The sequence below is a fragment of the Marmota monax genome, unplaced genomic scaffold (assembly GCF_021218885.2).
Source record: "Marmota monax isolate L192 unplaced genomic scaffold, Marmota_monax_Labrador192_F-V1.1 WCK01_AAM20220418_F8-fsc00036, whole genome shotgun sequence".
NCBI lineage: Eukaryota > Metazoa > Chordata > Mammalia > Rodentia > Sciuridae > Marmota > Marmota monax.
The window spans coordinates 15,796,735-15,815,651 of NW_026694491.1; the positions used below are offsets into that span (position 1 = coordinate 15,796,735).

Here is an 18,917-nt window from a genome sequence, read left to right on the forward strand (position 1 = left end):
TACAGTCAATGAAAGTGTTTTATGAATAAACATTTTATGAGGACTTGCTGTACTATTCTTACAACTTTTCTATTAGCTTATAGTTACCTGAACGAAAAATTCCAAATTTAAGTCATCTTAGATACTTAAATAAGTAAAGGCACATCTTAGATACTTAGGTAAGTAAAGGCACAATGTCTGCCAATGTCAAAAGCCAATCAGGACCCACGACTGAGCCTCACCAGAGCCAGGCACCCGGCACGACCCTGCTGGGGCCATCCCTGCTCCAGTGATCGTGCCCTCCGATGCCCCAGACCTGTAGTCTTGGTGTCCCTGGCACCTCTAGTGGACTTTTGCGGAGGTTCGTTGATTGACTGAGCGATCCTGACCAATTGCAAGCAAACGGGTTTCACCACCTTAAATGGTTTTGAGCCAATGAAGCTGTATCCCCTTAAGAAGACGGACAGCCCGTCGCGTGAACTGTAGAATTTGCAGACAGATTTATAGTGGTATCCGGGCCCCCTGCACCCCCGCCCCTTGGGGGCACTGCTGGACGGCAGAGACTGCACCGTGGAGATGCCCATCTAGAAGGACCTGACCACTGTGGCCTTCTGCAATGCACAGTCCACTCAGGAGATCCACAAAAAGGTGTTAAATGAGGCCGTGGGCCATGATGAACCACATTATCACCTTCACCAGGGAAGACCTGGAGAAGTTCAAGGCCCTGCGGGTGATTGTGCGGATCCACAGTGGCTATGACAACGTGGACATCAAGGATGCCAGGGAAGATATGGCCGATTCCACCATCTGCCACATCCTCAACCTGTACCACCGCAACACGTGGCTGTACCGCGGGTACAGAGTGTGGAACAGATCCGCGAGGTGGCCTCAGGAGCAGCACGAATCCGTGGCTTCGGTGGCACGGGGCAGGCGGTTGCTGTTCAAGCCAAGGCCTTTGGATTCAGCGTCATATTTTATGACCCCTACTTGCAGGATGGGATGGAGCGGTCCCTGGGTGTGCAGAGGGTCTACACCCTGCAGGACTTGCTATATCAGAGCGACTGTGTCTCCTGGCACTGCAATCTCAACGAACATAACCACCACCTCATCAATGACTTTACTATAAAGCAGATGAGGCAAGGGGCATACCTTATTAATGCAGCCCATGGTGGCCTGGTGGACGAGAAGGCCTTGATGAAGGCCCTCAAGGAGGGCAGGATAGGAGGGGCAGCCCTCTATGTGCATGAATCGGAGCCCTTTAGCTTTGCTCAGGGTCCTTTGAAAGATGCACCAAATCTCATCTGCACCCCCCACAGGGCCTGGTATAGTGAACAAGCATCACTCGAGATGAGAGAGGCAGCTGCCACTGAGATCCGCCGAGCAATCACACACAGGTCGCATCCCAGAAAGCTAAAGAAACTGTGTCAACAAGGAATTCTTTGTCACATCAGCTCCTTGGTCAAAAATAGACCAGCAAGCAATTCATCCTGAGCTCAATGGTGCCACATACAGATGTCCACCGGGCATAGTAGGCATGGCTCCAGGAGGACTTCCTGCAGCCACGGAAGGGATCATCCCTGGAGGCATCCCAGAGACTCACAACCTCCCCACCAGTGGCACACCCTTCCCAAGCTCCCTCTCCCAACCAGCCTACAAAACATGGGGACAATCAAGAGCACCCCAACGAGCAACAGCAGAAAATGCTGAAAGGTAATCATTCAGATAAACTTGGGACCAAGAAACAGTGAAAATGGATGAACTAAAAGAGAAAGAATTTGACAGTCTTTTTAACTGACCCTGGACATATGCATCGTTGATGTTGCAGTGTTAAAAGCTACAAGAGCTAGAAAACTGAAGATGTCGTCTGCTTTGGGAAGCGCTGAAAGAATAGGACGGGATTTATTAACGACCAGCTTCTGTTATTGTGTCTTAAGTTTTCCACCTGTGTATCAAATCACAAAGAATAAATAGAGCTTTTTCCTTTATCAGTTCCTTGGGCAGAGCAGGTCCTGAGCACCTTGCTCTAGAAGGTTGCATCAAGAGTTCCAAACAAACATCAAAATAAAAAAATATTAAGAGGAAATCCCCATCTTATGACTCTCATCCCTTTGGTCTACAGGGGCTTGTTACCTCTTTTTGCTAATAGGAAGACAAAATTTCTACAAAATGGGGAAAAAACTTTTGCCTGTGTTAGACACCTGCACTTATAGGATTGAAGACATTACAGGCTCCTGTGCAGAAGTGTCTCCCTCACAGCTGAACTGCATATCGAGCAGGCAAGTTGGTTGTAAGTTTAGTTGTACCCTCTGATGATGCAAAAAAGAAAAAAAAAAGTATTAAGTTTCACAAGCTGTTTGTACTCAAATATGTTTTCTCATTTTAAGATCCTCAGCTATTTTATTGAGTGGAAAGTCTTGAACTGCTAAGGGTTCAAGAATAATGTTGCATTTCCTTATGTCTCAGGAAACACTTTTTATGGTAACTTGTCAGATTGTCTAGGAACAAACCCACTTTTTTAGACATTGATAAATTCTTTTCTTCACAAGAACACTTCAGATGTGTTATTAGATGTGACTGATTTTAACAAATCCTATTAGATTTGTATCAACTAGTTACATGTTCTATTCATAATCTTTTGTGAATCATTGCCTTTTTGTTTAAAAAGATGGCTTATTTTGAGCCTTTGTATAGGTACATTCCTGTTTTTATGACAAAAGAAAAACTTTAACCTGTCCCAAAAGGACAAATGGCTATCAGAAGTATATTTTGTTTTAATGTGAGTTACTGTTACTGTACTTGTTTATTGTAAAAGGTGGACATTTAGCGTTCTGTGCAGTTTTCAATAAAAAGTAATTAAAATTTCCAAAAAAAAAAAGCCAATCAGTCTCTAAGTGGTACAATTCCAGATCCCAATTCTTTCCTCTCTTCTCTCTATCCTCAAATAAACAGAATAGCAGTTTTCGTCTGGTTCTTTGTTGTTTATACTGATGAATCCAACTGCCTACAATTGTGACGGACTCATATTTAGTGCTCAAAATACTCAGGGTACTGTATTTTTTTTTTTTTGTATTTCTGATTTTGACTTATGTTTTTAAATGCTTTCAATCTTCATTTGCAACTTGAATATTTCTAATCATACTAGAACAATAAGGAAAAACATTTTCTACTGATCTCTTTCTATACTAACTTCTGAAAACTAAAAACTGAAGAGGAATTTTCCAGTGTTTTTCAGGAAACAGCAGTAGACCATGTAAACAATAATATGGTTCACAAAGGTTTTTTTTTATCCTCATTCACATTTCTAAAGGCTATGCCAGTCCATTCATGCACTCACAACAAATGTCACTCTTTGCCCTTTAGCATCTGCAGTAGCCTTCAAATCTAAGTCTAGACATGTTAGTTTTCTCATTCATTCAAGGAGAACTATATTTAACAGCCACAGTTATTTATAAATATTTTGCAGGATCTCTACATAACTATAAAATAAAAAAGTGTTTATATATAAAATATGGAAAAGACACAACACAATTAAAATTCAATTGATTAATGTCATAGATGGTGTTTTATTCCTCACACTATGTTCTCAATTTTAAAACAAAGTAGGAAGCTACATTTATTAATTTAATTGTGTTTTTTTTTTTTAATCAACTTGTATTTTTAATTTTGGGCAAGAGAGAATATGTATCCAAAACACAAGGGCAAACTAATGAAAATTTCCCAGTCAGTATTTATGGCTGATGTATTGATAATACACTGATAATTTACTGCTTCATTCATTCACTGAACAAATATTTATTGTGTCAGTCTTTGTTTTAGGTTCTGAAAGTATTTTTAAGATACAGCAATGAAATAAGACATCTGTTCAGAAGCTGAATATGGAACTGTCACAGGTGCTTTTTGAGTCCAATATGCTCATTGAGCTTACCATTTCTATCAAACTATTGTAGAAATTTCATAAGCACAGTGCTTGGTAAAAGTTGGCTTCTACTTTGGGGGAATTCTATTTTAAGCACAAACTCAAATCCCTGTTGCTATGACACTTGGTCATATTTTAGACTTAATTATGGTAAATGTATGATAAAAAGCATGGATGCATCTTATTCATATTTCAAGTTTTAACATTTTAACACAGGATAAAATTTATTATTCATAGTAAATATTTATTGAATTATATAATGAAGAAATTAAAAAATAAATACTTCATCTCTCTTAGAGCTCCAATTTCCTAATTAGGTTAATGTGTTTAATGAAAAGGAAAGACTGTCATAGTCTGGCTATTTTTAATAAAGCTTATAAATGTAAGTGAGAAATCATAATTCTACAAGGCCATGTTGACTTTTTAAATGTCTTAGGATACAGGAAATCTTCAAATTTTGCTAATTTCTTGAAATTGGAAAGGAATTCTTCATTGAATGGGACTGCTAATCCGAAGGATCCCAAGTTCCCTTTTTGTTAGATGCCAAAAGCCCATAAAATCCTAACACAATTAAATTAAAATGGAGACAATCCCAGATGATATTTTAAATTTTAAAATAAATCTTTGCCCACAGCCTAGGAGTAAAACATGATTTCCAAAGTAGATTATATATTTCACATCAGGAGATCAATTATCCATGCATGTTAGTCCTTAGACAAGTAAGAGATTCTTCCCAACTCTGATGGCTGACTTCGTTAAAAAGAAAATACTTCCAGAATAGGTAATGCTTTTGAAAAATAAGCATAGTCTCATTTTAGGGCTCCGTCTGCTGTCAGAGTAGGACCAATGAAGTAAAAATTCTCTAAAGAATACTAATCAGATTTTTATATAAACAGAATTGCATTCCTTTGTGGCAGTGAGAAGACCAAACACGTTACTGGAAGATACACTTTGTTAACATTAGTGGTGAGGGTGGGTAGGGAGAGCTTTTCTTACATTAGGAGTCACGAAATGTCCAAGGCAAAAAGATATGGTTGCATTTTATTTATCTCAGTGTGTTTTTTTCAAGTATCAGCTCTGATAATATCATTGTGAAAGAGCTTAATTCATGTAGATTTTGTATTTTGACTACCAAAGTACAGGATATCTCTTCCTCTCTGATGTTGTTGTCAGTACTAAGGCTATGGAAGGAGGAGAGTCACTTTTCATGGTTTGTTGTATTTAAAATGACAATATGGATGCCAATAAAAATTTGAAATTGAAGTCATGTTTGTGTGTGTGTATGTGTGATAGCTAAATGTTAAACCAAGCACTGTTGTAAGTCAGGCTCCTGAGTCACTAAAGACTGGTATATAACATTTTTTTTATTACTCACATCAAATGATAATAGAATCAGCCCAAACCCTAACTTTCAGAAGGAGCATACCTAAACCAATCAAGGCATTAATTATCTACTTGCTTAATTCTCTTTTTATAGTTTGGTTTTTCCCTCTTTAAATTGTACTTTCACAGTCTTATTCTGTTGAAGTCTTATTTAAAACATACTCAATTTCTAGAAGAAGATGAATTTTTTAAGTTCAATTAACTAGTGATTTTTTAAATATTTTATCAGTAATGTGCAGTTGTCCCTCTCTATCCACAGGTTCCAAATGGGCAGATTCAAACAATCACCATTAGAAAATATTTAGGGAAAAAACTGTGTCTGTACTGAACATAAATAAACTCTTTTCCTTGTCATTTCCTAAATAATACAACAACTAATTTCATAGCAATTACATTTTATGAGGTATTACAAGTAATCTAGAGGCTCTTTAAAATATACTGAAGGATATGCATAGGTTGCATGCAAATACTAAATATTTTACATAAGAGACTTGAGCAGCAACAGGTTTTGGTGTTGCATGGTCCTGGGACAAACACCTGAGGATACTGAGGAACTACTTATTTCCAGAAACATATTTATTTAGCCTCTATTTCTGTCAAGTACCTCCCTATGTGTTTAGCTTACTCTCTTAAAGACCAAAAAAATCAAACACAAATTAAAGTCATTTTTTTCATTAAACAAAATCGTGTGACAAATTTTAATCATATCACAAATTTTAACCAGAAAAATCATTTAAGTATATAATTGTGATTTTTAAGTGTTGCAAAGGAAAATTCCATAATGCTATAATAAGATAGTTTAATAGCATATTGGTTGTATTTAAACAGAAGGAAAAAAGACTAAATAACCTCAAGCACTCTGTTGTCAGTATGTTTTACAGCATAGCTCATTTAACCAGTGACCAGGTTCTTTAGATCCTGAATCTTATATAGGTATATAAAATTTATCTATATCTATTTATCTATCTCTATATATCTCCCCCTAATCTCTCACTTATTTAAATTCAAGCTCTCATCTGGATTAGAACCATTGCTACCTAAAATGTTTTCTCACACCAATTTCATTATATTTTGAATCATTTGTATCAGTGTTAGTTATCAATAGAAAAGTACTACTTCTATAAAGTGCAAATTTGATCATGACATAGCAAAAATAAATGGTCATGATTTGATCATTTTTGAAGCTGGGTGGTATGTAAATGAGAACTCATCATACTAAATCTACATTTGTGCATGTGAAAATACATGTAAAATAATTTTGAAACAAGTTTGTATGACAACTACATAGGAGATATTAACAATTTGCTCAGTACAGTGTTTCTCAGATATATATTGATATTAAACTTTAAACACAAATTAAATTCATTTTTTCATTAAACAAAATTGTGTGACAAAATTTAATCATATCACAAATTTTAACCAGAAAAAAATCATTTAAGTATATAATTGTGATTTTTAAGTGTTGCAAAGGAAAGATCTAAAGAGCCTGGTCACTGGTCACTAGTAAGAGCCTCTAAATTTTTCTCTGAGAAACAATCTCTCCTCAATGCTTAGTCCATAAAGTTCAGGTGAACTAATACCAATCCTTCCTTGGCCCAGATCAGGCAATTTTATCCCACTAGTTCCAATAATCAGTTCAGGGTTACCATTTATCCCAGGTCATCCTAAGACCCAGTGAGGGTCTATTAGGATGGGTATTTTTCCACCAGAACTAACAAGTTAAAAGAGCTAAGCCTTAAGCTACCAGAAGCTATCCTGGGAAAGGTTTGGGAGTATTGGAGCAGAGAACAAGGCCAATAAAGAGGGAAGCAAAGATAAGGGGTTTATAACCTCTTTGAAGAGCCTGTGCTGGACAACACCTGGACTTTCCTACTATGTGAGTTAAGAAGTTCATGGGTAACTTTGCTATCTTTCCCTGGCTAACACAGAACTGACCATGAGCTTTCCTGTGGCTTACTTGTTCTTGGTTTCCTCAACTGCAAAACTGGCATAGTAATAACACAATTAGTCCTGTTGATCAGAGTTAATAAATTAATAATTTTAAGTCCTTAGTACGGTGCTTGCATACAGTAAATACGTAGCAACATTGCATATAACCATTATAATTGTAATTACTTTTCAAATCTTAAACTCCAAAGCAGACAAATGATAGCTTTGCCAGTTTCACTGCCAGCAAAACTGAGTACCAAAATATTCATGGAGCAGAATTGCTTTATATTTTGTATACACAGGGAAGCATTTCCATGACAACCAAATTTAAAGCCTACAATAATCAACTCGAGTAGAAGGTCTGTCCATTGAGATTGAATAGCCACATTTCTCATAAATTAAACAGTTTCTAGTGACCCTAGAAGTCACTTTTGACTTTCAAGTAGAGTCATCCACTCTTTACCAGACTTCATGCTAGTGTGCCTTCAAATTCAGTGGACTCCTTCCAGTACTTTCATTTCCATTGATTATTTGCCAACACTGTAACTATAATTCTTCACCTACTTTATTGATACATATATGCAGCTGCACTGGCTATAGGAAAACATTTATGAGAAATGTGCTGATTTACTCACTTTGCTTTTATGACCAGAAATATCATGTAGGCTGTTGCCACTCCAAGGCAATCCTTTCATATTTTCCTAGTCATTTTATTCTCCCATAAACAGAAAGAAAACATTTCACACCTTCTCCTTTCTCTGCACGTTTTACTGGAGAATAAGAATAATCAGAATAGAACTTCCTCACGCTCTCAGCACCAAAGCTAAAAACTTACCTGCAGCTGCACTCACACATTTAATCTTCTTGTCTATCATGGTGGATGGGCTCTGCCCACCACTCTGTACTAACCAAACCCTCCATTTAGGCACTGTCTTTGTATCCTGTCTCACATGCACAAGGAATTGTTCCTACAGTTCTCTCACCCTCTTTTATCATCAAGTTATCCTTGTACTCCTTATTCACATAAGTATTGAGCTCTGACATAGAAACATCCTGCATGAGTTTAGATTTAGGATGATTGATTCTGGAAAAGACTATTAATTCTTATGACCTGAGTTCAATTACCACTTTCACACTAGACTGCCTGTGTGACTGTAGACAATATACTCTGTTCTCAAATTCCCAACTAAAACAACAGTAGTGCTGCCCTCTTAAAGTAGTCCTTGCCCTCCTAAAGTAACTTGGCTATTTTGTAGGGCACATTAAAAATGTCTGAGCATTGTAATGGATATATGTGTTTACTAAAATGACAGGAATCACCTAAATAACTCATGACTTTGGCCACACACCTGCATCCAGCTGTTCATGGTTTGTCTAAGGAGTGGAGCTGCATGTTTACATTTGCTCACTTGCCTGTCTAGCATTTGCTCTTGAACTCATATGATCTTCTATCTTCACCACTTTACTAGAGCCATTCTTATCAAAGTCACCAAGTCTTCCATGTTCCCAAATCCAGCAGTAACTTCTGTCTTCACTGTTCAGTCCCTTTCAACATTTGAATCAGGTGATCTTTCCTTCCTTTGGGAAAACCTTTTTTCAATTAGCCTCTAGGACAAGCTCTCCTGCCTCTTTCACCAGCCCAGTGTTTATGTCTTCTTAGACTTTTTTTTTTCTTTTTGGTACCAAGGATTGAACCCAGGGGCACTTTACCATTGAGCCACATCCCCAGCCATTTTTTAGAAATATTTTATTTAGAGACAAGATCTTGCTGAGTTGCTTAGGGCCTCGCTAGATTGCTGAGGCTGGCTTTGAACTTGTCATTCTCCTGTCTTAGCCTCCTGAGCCACTGGGATTACAGGTGTGCACCACCACACCTAGCTTTTGAAGACTTCTTAACTGGCTTCTCCTCTAAACTTTGTGGTGCCAGGAAGTACAATATTTCTTTCCTATGCCTACTCCTGTTTCCTAGGCAAGTTTTCCACATCTCTGGCTTAAGTACTACAATAGGCTGGTAACTTCCAAAAGTCTGTCAATGAACATTAGCCCAAAATTTAAACTAGTAATACCAATTTAACATAGTAAAATGGACATGCTACAATTGAACTCAATTCCCCACCTCAGCTCCTCACATTCTTCTCTTTTTTTCCATTTTTTGCCTTTTCTTTCAATTGTTCAAGGCAAAATGTGAAGTCAACCTTTGAATCCAGTCTATCATTTCACATTTGACCACTTAACAATTACTGTTGAGTCCCCCTTTAGAGTACATCTGCAATGTATTTCCCAAGAGCTCACTATCACTAATATAGTCAAAAGCATCAGCATCACTTGCCTAAATGAGCCTCTTAATACATCTCCCTTTGCCCATCTGTTGCAGATTGAGTTCTCCATGAAATGGACACTGAGATAGAGTTATGTGTCCTAAAAGGTTACTGAGGGAAAAGATTGTAAAAGGAATAGGAAGCAGAATTCTGCAGAGATTACTGTCAGTGACCAACCTGGCAGTCTCTGCCAAGGTCAACAGGAGATTCTAAAGCAATGCGTGTCCACTAGAGGAGCCCCACATTTGGAGGAAATGTCCAGCACTTTGTAGTGCCATCTTGTTCAATGACTGTCCAAGGTCACTCCAAGAAGAGTTTGACTTCACCTTAAAAATTGAGATAGAGTAAGCTAACAACTAGAGGAAGTCAGCTATCCACACTTTTCATCTGGGAAAGTGAGTCCTTTTTGAAGTGGATTAAAATGGCACCAATTGTCATCTGCCAGAAAACCTTCACCCTACTACCATCTATTCTTTTTTATTAAAAGAATAAAAAGTCAAAAAATAAATGACCTAAGGTTACATCTCAAAGCCCTAGAAAAAGAAAAATAAATCAACACCAAAAGCAGTAGAAGACAGGAAATCATTAAAATCAGAGCTGAAATCAATGGAACTTGAAGTAATTCATTGGAATAGACAGACATGGGGATACAAACCAAAGGAATGCACAATCTTTTCAGTCATATAATATTATAAAATTTTCCAAATCTAAAGAATGAAATGGAAAATCAACTACAAGAGGTTTACAGGACCCCAAATGTACAAAATTACAAAAGACCAACACCAAGGCATACTATAACAAGAATGACTAACATACAGAATAAGGATAGAATTTTAAGATGGTGAGAGAAAAAAAATCAATTTACATATAGGAAGAAGCCAATTGGGATTTCAGCTGATTCTTCAACCCAAACCTTCAATGCCAGAAGGTCCTGGAACAACATATATCGAGCTCTGGAAGAAAATGGATGCCAAATGAGAATTTTTTATCCAGCAAAACTAAGTTTCAGATTTGAAGATTAAATAAAAATCTTCCATGATAAACAAAAGTTAAAAAGAATTCACAATTAGAAAGCCTGAACCACAAAACATTCTCAGCAAAATATTCCACAATAAAGAAATAAAAACCAGTAAAGGGAGGAAATACACTAAAGGAAAAATCAATCAAAGGAAAAACAAAATCAAGTTAAAAATCAAAAGTAAACCAAAATGACTGGATATACAAATCATACCACAATTACAACCTTGAATGTTAATGGCCTAAACTCATCAATCAAAAGACATAGACTGGCAGATTGGATTTTTTCAAAAAAGAACCAACAATATGCTGTCTTCAAGAGACTCACCTCCTAGGAAAAGACATCCACAGACTGAAGGTGAAACAATGAGAAAAAATGTACCAGTCACATGGACTTCATAAACAAATGGGTGTTTTCATCCTGATATCAGATAAAGTGGACTTCATCATACCAAAGTTAGAGATAAAGAAGGATATTTCATATTGCTTAAGGGAACCATACATCAATAAGAATAGCAATTGAACATATATATGCCCCAAACAATGGAGCATCTATGTACGTCAAACAAACCCTTCTCAACTTCAAGAATCAAATAGACCACAGCACAATAATTCTTCCTGATTTAACACATCTTTCTCACCACTATATAGATCTTTCAAACAAAAGCTAAACAAAGAAATTACAGAGCTAAATAATACAATCAATAATTTAGACTTAACGGACATACATGGAGTATTTCATCCATCAAGCGAATATACTTTCTTTTCAGCAGCACATGGTTTCTTCTCTAAAATAGACTGTATGTTATGCCACAAAGCAGCACTTAGCAAACACAAAAAAATAGAAATACTACCCTGCATTCTATCAAATCATAACAAATGAAGCTAGAAATCAACAATAAATTTAAAAAACACCTAGAGACTAAATGCTAATGAATAAAAAATGGATAGCAATAGAAATCAGAGAGGAAATAAGAAAATACTTAGAGGTAAATGAGAACATCAATAAACACCTCTGGGACACTATGAAGGCAATACCAAGAGGAAAGTTTGTTGCATTGAGCACATTCATTAAAAGAATAAAAACTCAACAAATAAATGACCTAACATCACATTTCAGAGCCCTAGAAAAAGAAGAACAAATCAACTCTCAAAGCAGAAGACAGGAAATAATTAAAATCAGAGCTGAAATCAGTGAAATTGAAACAATTGAAAAAATTGACAAAACAAAAATTTGGTTCTTTGAAATGAATAAATAAAATTGATAAACCCTTAGCTGCACTAATGAAGAGAAAGAGAGAGAAAACACAAATCACTAAAATTTGTGATTAAGGAAATATCACAATGGACACTATGGAAATACAGAAGATAATTAGAATCTATATTGAAAATATATACTCCAATAAAATAGAAAACCTCAAAGACATTGTCAAATCTCTAGAAACATATGAACTACCCAAACCAAATCAAGAGGATATACACAATTTAAACAGACCAATTTCAAACAATGAAATTAAAGATGCCTTCAAAACCCTATAAACATAGAAAAGACCAGGACCAGACAGATTCTCAGCTGAGTTCTTCAAGACCTCCAAAGAAGAATTAACACCAGTACTCTTCAAATTATTCCATGAAACAGCAAAGGAGGGGGACCCATCCAAACTCACTTATGAGGCTAGTATCATCCTGATACCAAATTCAGACAAAGAAACATCAAGGAAAGAAAACTTCAGACCAATATTCCAGCTGAACATAGCTTCAAAGACACTCAATAAATCTGGCAAATCACATACAAAAACATATTGAAAAGATAGTGCACCATTATCAAGTGGGATTCATCCCAGGGATGCAAGGTAGGTTCAATATACAGAAATCTATATACGTAATTCATCACATCAATAGACTTAAAGACAAGAATCATACGATCATCTCAATAGATGCAGAAAAAGCACTTGACAAAATATAGCACGTCTTCAGGTTCAAAACACTACAAAAACTAGGAATAGTAGGAACATACCTCAACATTGTGAAAGCTATATATGCTAAGCTCGAGGCCAATCATTCTAAATGGATAAAAATTGAAAACATTTCCCCTAAAAACTGGAACAAGGAAGAGATGCCCTCTTTCACCACTTCTTTCCAACATAGTCCTTGAAATTCTAGCCAGAGCAATTAGACAGATGAAAGAAATAAAATTGGTACAAATAGGAAAAGAACTCAAACTATCACTATTTGCTGATGACATGATTCTATATTAAGAAGATCCAAAAACACTTCACCAGAAAACTTCGAGAACTAATCCATGAATTCAGCAAAGTAGCTGGATATAAAACCAATACCCATAAATCAAATGCATTTCTATATATCCATGAAGAATCGACATAGTGGAGATTTAGTTTATTTTTTCTTGTAGTAGGTTAAAGGTCTTCGTTCTAGTGTCTAAATCTTTAATTCACTTTCAGTTGATTTTTGTGCAGGGTGAGAGAAAGAGGTTTAATTTTCTTTTGCTATATACAGATTTCTAGTTTCCCCAGCATCCTCTGTTGAATAGGCTATCTTTTCTCCAATGTATATTTTTTGACACCTTTGTCCAATATGAGATAACCATATTTGTGTGGATTTGTTTCTGTCTTCTATTCTGTACCATTGGCCTTCATGTCTATTTTGGTGCCAGTAATATGCCACTTTTGTCACAAACATATGAAAAAAAAATGTTCATCATCTATAGTGATTAGATACAAATCAAAACTACTCTAAGATTCCCTCTCACTCTAGTCAGAATGGCAATTATCAAGAACACAAACAAAAATAAGTGTTGGCGAGGATTTGGGGAAAAAGTTACACTCATACATTGCTGGTGGAACTGCAAATTGGTGCAACCCATATGGAAAGCAGTACGGAAGTTTGCCAGAAAGCTTGGAATGAAACCACCATTTGATCCAGCTATCCCAATCATTGGTTTATACTCAAAGGACTTAAAATCAGCATACTACTGTGACACAGCCACATCAATGTTTATAACAGCTCAATTCACTATAGCTAAGCTATGGAACCAAACGAGGGACCCTTCAACAGATGAATGGATAAAAAAAAATATGGTATATATATATATATACAATGGAATATTACTCAGTCTTAAAGAAGAATGAAATTTATGGCATTTGCAGATAAATGGATGGAGCTGGAGAATATCGTGCTAAGCAAAACAAACCAAACCCAAAAAACCAAAGGCCAAATATTTTCTCTGATAAGCAGATGCTGATCCACAATGGTTGAGGAGAGAATGAAAGGACTTTGGATTGTGCAGAGGGGAGTGAGGGGCGAGAGGGGGCAGTGTGGGGAGTGGAATGAGATGGATATTATTACCCTACATACATGTATGATTACACTTTCCGTGTGACTATGCACCATTATCAGCCAGAGGTAGAAGTTGTGCTCCATTTATGAACAATGTGTCAAAATGCATTTTATTGTCATGTGTAACTAACCAGAACAAATTTAATAATTAAAAAAGAAAAAGAAAATGTTTATACAGAGTGAAAAGAAATCCTGCATCTGGGACCTACATTACATGGAAGAAAAGAAAATGCATCACTTTGGAACCTCTGAAAATTTTTTGAAATTTTGAAAAGTTTACCTGCACCACTTCTTCAATATGTAATAGTTTTTAAAAAGAAAGAATATGTCAGTCTTAAGTGGTAGGTACAAGTCACCCCCGATAAAGAAAGACATGTATAAACCTTGTTAATATTCCAGAAGGCAATCATAATGTTATGTTGTTCATATAAAGAACACAAAGGAATTTTCCTTAAGAAAGTTTTGATTGAAGTCAGTTAAAACCCCCGATTATATTATAATTTTATTTTTATTTATTTTTGGTACTGGGGATTGAACTAGGGGCACTCAACAACTGAGCCACATCCCCAGCACTATTTTGTGTTTTATTTAGAGACAGGGACTCACTGATTTGCTTAGTATCTTGCTTTTGCTGAGGCTGGCTTGGAACTCATGTTCCTCCTACCTCAGCCTCCTGAGCCACTGAGATTATAGGCATGGGCCAGTGCGCCCGGCTTCTTACAATTTTTAACAGTTTTGCTGGTTCCATCAAGATCCAAATAAAGAACATATATTTCTGGTTGTTAAAAAAAAGAAAATATTGATTGAGACTCATTGGTATGCACACATAATTTATTTAAATCTGAATTTTAGAATACTTTGAAAGAAATAAATTTTTAATACTTTTACATATTATCTCAGCTTGCCTAATAAAACATTACTAGAAAAATCTTCACTGAAACTGCTTACTGCTATAATTGGTAACTTTTATTATTATTCATCTGTTTTTGTTTTTATAAGAAAATACCTGAGACAGGGTAATTTATAAAGAAGAAAGAAATTTTATTTAGCTCAAAGTTTTTGAGGCTCAAGGACCTGGCATCTGCATTGGCTCAGCTCTGTTGAGGGCCTCCTGGCAAACAGCCTCACATTCCTGGCAGCAGAAATGAGAGAATTCACGTAACAAGACAGGAAGCCAAAGATCTATCTAGGGGTCAAGCTCACTATTTACAATACATTAATCTCTAGAAAAATGAACTATGCAGGACAAGCATTAACCCCTCCTAAGGGTGATTCCTCCAATGACCCAATTACTTCTTACCAGGCCTCAACTCTCAAGGGTTCTACCACTTCTCAGCATCATCACAGTGGGGACCAAACTCGTGACACATGAACCCTTGGGGTTCAAACTACATCCAAGCCATAACATATGCCATTGTTCAAACACCATAATAAATATTTGAATTAAAGATGCTCTTAAAATGTTTGTTGGTTGGTTTGGGTATACTTTCCCCTCCATACAACTAAGAATTTGTAAAGCAAGTATTGGATTCACTTATAAAAATAATGCAAAGAGAAAGAATGCACTTATAAAAATTCCACAGCAAAGCAAAACTAAACAAATGTGATAACATCAAACTAAAAAGCTCCTTCCCAGCAATGGAAACAATCAAGACAGTGAGGAGACAACCTACATGTGTTAGTCAATTCTGCATTGCTGTGATCAAAATACCTGACAAAAACAACTTAGAGAAGGAAAAGTTTATTTGGGGCTCACAGTATAAGAGGTCTCAGTCCATGGCTGGCCAGTTCTATTGCTCTGGGTCCAAAGCAAGGCAGAATATCATGGTAGAGGATGGAAGAAAACTGCTCAACTCTTGGTGGCCAGGAAACAGCAAGAGAAAGAGAGAAATCAAGGACAAAATATAATCCCCAAGTGCAAGCCCCCAGTGACCCACTTCCTCCAGCCAAGCCCCACCTGCCCACAGTCACCACCTTATAATTCATTCAAGTTTTTAATCCATGAAGTGGCTTAATCTACTGATCTGGTTACATACAACTCGTATAATCTAATCCTTTCACCATTGCTGCATTTCCACATGAGCTTTGTGGGGAATGCCTCATACCCAAACTGTAACACACAACTGGAGAAAATATTGGTTACCTATTCATCCGACAGTTAATATCCAGAATATAGAAAGAACTCAAAGTACTTAACAACCAAAAGCAAGTAATGTGATTAAAAAATGGACAAATAACCAGAATAGAAGCTGCTCAAAGAAATGAAATGGTCAACAAATATATGAACAAAATGCTCAATATCATTAGCTATCAGGAAAATACAAATCAAAACCACAAGAAGACATGATCTCACTCCAGTTAGAAATACTATTATCAAGAAGCAAAAAAATAATAATAAATGTTGCTGAGAATATAGAAAGGAACTCTTTTTTTCAGCATGGGAATTACCAGAGATTGAATTCAGGAGCACTCAAACACTAAGCCACATTTTGTGTTTTATTTAGAGACAGGGTCTCACTGAGTTGCTTAGTGCCTCACTTTCACTGAGGCTGGCTTTGAACTCCTGCCTCAGCCTCCAGAGCCACTGGGATTACAGGCGTGTGCACTGTGCCCAGCAGAAAGGAACTTATTCACTGTTGGTAGAAATGTCAATTAGTGGAGTCATTATGGGGAACCACAGTAAGGTTCCTCAAAAATCTATAAGTGGATCTACCATATGAACTAGTTATCTAATATCTAGATACACAGTCAAAGGAAATTAACTCTGCATACAAAAGAGATACCAGCATACCCATGTTTATTGTGGCACTATTCACAATATCTAAGCTACAAAATCAGCCTAGATGCCCATCAACAGATAAATGGATTTTAAAATATGGTATATATACACAATAGAGTATGATTCATCCATAAAGAAGAATAAAATACTGCAATTTGCAGCAAAATATATGGAACTGGAGGTCATTGTGTTTAGTAAAATAAGCTGGACACAGAAAGACAAGAACAACATGTTCTAATATGTAAAAGCTAAAAACAAAAGTTGACCTGAAAGTACCATAGTGATTACTTGAGATTGGGAAGAATGGGAGGGGGTAGATTCCACCAGAACACACTGCATGAATGTGTAGAAATACCACACTGAAATCCATTAATATATAAAATTAATGTGTTAATAAAAATTTAAAACTTAATCAGAAAAAACCCTACTTTTTGTAGTTTCTTCAATATTAATGCCAAAAAATAAACTCAATGTCTTGCAAGAGAAATCAATAAACTTTCTTGGGATTCTGGTTAACAAACATAATAAAACATACTATTTAATTGTTAATAGTTTTGACCTCATTCCAGATCTCCAAGACTGCAAACAAATAAAGGGACACACGCATTTTTCAACCCCAAGAAGTTCATGCTGAGGGACTTTCCTGGAGTAATAATTCTTGGCTTTATCCCTACCCTTTACTCATTCTTTTGCAGGGAGGGATAATCAATCTTTTGATCAGTGACCTTGGAAGAAGGGAACCATCCTAACACTTCATCTCTCTTTACTCTGGGTGAAAAGCAGCTGTATGTAGGGAAGCACACAATCTCTATCCCGCCTAACCCTAAATTTTATAGTCAGATCCATACAGAGGAGATTAGCAACTTTTTAGAAATGCCTATGACTGTGTTAGGGGTTAAATTCACACATGAAACATGATACAGGCTTCTGTAGTACATATTAAGTCACATATTTCCAAATACAGTTTTGAGCCACAACTATTAGATGTCTATTTCTCAGGTCCTTTCAAATACAAACAGAAGACAGGTGAGTTATGCCTTGACTCAACAACCAATTTAACTTTCCTGGTAATTTGCCAAATGGCACGGCAGTTTGATTAATTAATATTCACATCTACCCTGTTATGAATGTACCATGACTTTAAGGTAATTGAACAAGGGTTTTGCCTAATCTTGTTTTTGTGGCCATATTTTAAAGTTCAAAAAAAATCTTTTACCTAAATAAGAAAAAGAATGAATTTAAAAGATGAATCAAAGACAGGATTTGGCATCACAGAGTGTAGGCTCTTTAAGACCTTTCTTTCTTTTCTTTTGACTATAATGGGTTGATAATCTCCATTCAGAAGAGAATAAAGAAAAGCACCGCTCCCATGAAATTCCCACCTCACCTTGCCTAACCTTGAAGTCCCACATCCCTCATATCAAATCAGTGTGATGAATGACACCAAGCCCTGCTGACTCCGACTAGAATTTCAATTAATCATACCTTTTAAATTCCATGATTCTCTCAGTCCTTCTTGCCCTGTCTCCCAGAAAACTTGAGACACCTTGATAATGTTTAAAAGCTGAATTTTTCATGGGTATTTTCACAGCCATCTCAATAAGTCTGTCTACTATTTCCAGAATAGAAGTGTGCCTGGAATTTACTGCCTAATGACAGAAGAAACTCTTCAACAAGCATTAATCACAAAATAAGTGATCTAGAGCAGACCTGCAAAAAAAAGAGGGGGGTGCAGGGGACAGGGGGGAGACCTACAATGAATGACCTTGATAGCAGAATCACTTGTCAGTAAAAATTCTTGTGGCATTAAAAGGATCTAGGTGTCAAATTGCAAACAAAAATCTCTAAGTAGAGATAGAAAAGATAATGTATCATACATAGACTGTCTTCTGAGAACTAATATATGTAACTTTAAAGCATACACTTTTATGAAAATATTAATACTAGGTCAAATTGTAAAATGACTATTTACTAGTAACATCTTGCTAGTAAGAAACCACCATATAACCCTCTGGATAATACATCTTGAGGTTTGTTTTTTTCTTCTCCAGAAAAATATCCAGATTTTTTTATTGCAGTTGATTCCCACTCTTCCCTCATTGTCACCCATAGAAAGCTCTAATTGCCAGACTTTAACCAGAGAAAAAAATATATCAAGCAAGATTCAATAAGTTATCTCATAGAATTCGTTAAAGCTTAGAATTTATGTGTATTACATGATTTTGAAAATGACACAAAT

General features: G+C 36.3%; 1 pseudogene; it reads left to right on the plus strand.

Annotated features, from left to right (window-relative positions):
* The first annotated feature begins 634 nt into the window (after window positions 1–634).
* Window positions 635–1,740, plus strand: LOC124075731 (C-terminal-binding protein 2-like; annotated as a pseudogene).
* The last annotated feature ends 17,177 nt before the right edge of the window (window positions 1,741–18,917 follow it).